Raw genomic sequence first — 405 nt, 5'->3', positions numbered from 1 at the left:
TCTTACTTAAAATTACATAATTAAATGGTTTAGTGCCCTCTGTTACAGCCAAATGCAACAATATTGGATTGCAGTGGGTGTCTGACCCTCACCCACAGGGTAAAGGCTTTTAATATACAGGCATACCTCGGAGATATTGCGGGTTCGGTTCCAGACCACCGCAATAAAGCGAATAATGCAATAAAGCGAGTCACACGAATTTTTTGGTTTCCCAGTGCATATAAAAGTTATGTTTACACTATACTGTAGTCTATTAAGTGTGCAATAGCATTATGTCTAAAAAAAACAATGTACATACCTTAATTAAAAAATACTTTATTGCTAAAAAATGCTAACCATCATCTGAGCCTTCAGCGAGTCGTAATCTTTTTGCTGGTGGAGGGTCTTGCCTCAATTTGTAAAAAA

This window comes from Gavialis gangeticus, unplaced genomic scaffold, assembly GCF_001723915.1.
Source record: "Gavialis gangeticus isolate Ggan-Ray unplaced genomic scaffold, GavGan_comp1, whole genome shotgun sequence".
Classification (NCBI taxonomy): Eukaryota; Metazoa; Chordata; order Crocodylia; family Gavialidae; genus Gavialis; species Gavialis gangeticus.
Note: the sequence above shows the minus strand (reverse complement) of the source record.